Raw genomic sequence first — 512 nt, 5'->3', positions numbered from 1 at the left:
AATTCATGGCCCAAAGGTAATCAGCTTGTGGGGATGTAACGTTAAACTCATTGGGAAGACAACATGGGGTGGGGGGGCATGGGGTGGTGGCCTGTGAAAATCTCAGCATGAAATAAGCAGGGAAGATTTTTTGTAAGATTGTGTATTCTTTTGGGAAAGTAACGTAGTAGAAGGAAGGACCAGGTGTGTTCAGGGGCACAAGAAAATTGTTGAGGTACGAGAGAGGATCCAGAGATGGCTGGGTAGTGTGAGCTCGTCTTCATCCACACTTTCAGTTTACCCATCTCTGTGCTGTTTTGGCCCCTTTTTTGTGGTAGCTGGGCCTCTGATGTAGACAAATCATCCAAAGACAGTGTTAGCAAGGAGCATTCAGTCTTTTCAGCTCTAGTAATAGAGGCTTCCTTGTGCAAACACAGAGTCTCAGGTCTCTGGCTGCTGCAGGAAGAGACCTTGGCGCTGCATTGCACTCTTCCTGCAAGGCACCAAGTACATCAGAAGCAAACCACAGGCTC

The sequence above is a fragment of the Corvus brachyrhynchos genome, unplaced genomic scaffold (assembly GCF_000691975.1).
Source record: "Corvus brachyrhynchos isolate BGI_N302 unplaced genomic scaffold, ASM69197v1 scaffold44, whole genome shotgun sequence".
Lineage (NCBI taxonomy): Eukaryota > Metazoa > Chordata > Aves > Passeriformes > Corvidae > Corvus > Corvus brachyrhynchos.
The sequence above is the reverse complement of the archived record's forward strand: the minus strand, read 5'-3'. Positions refer to the sequence as shown.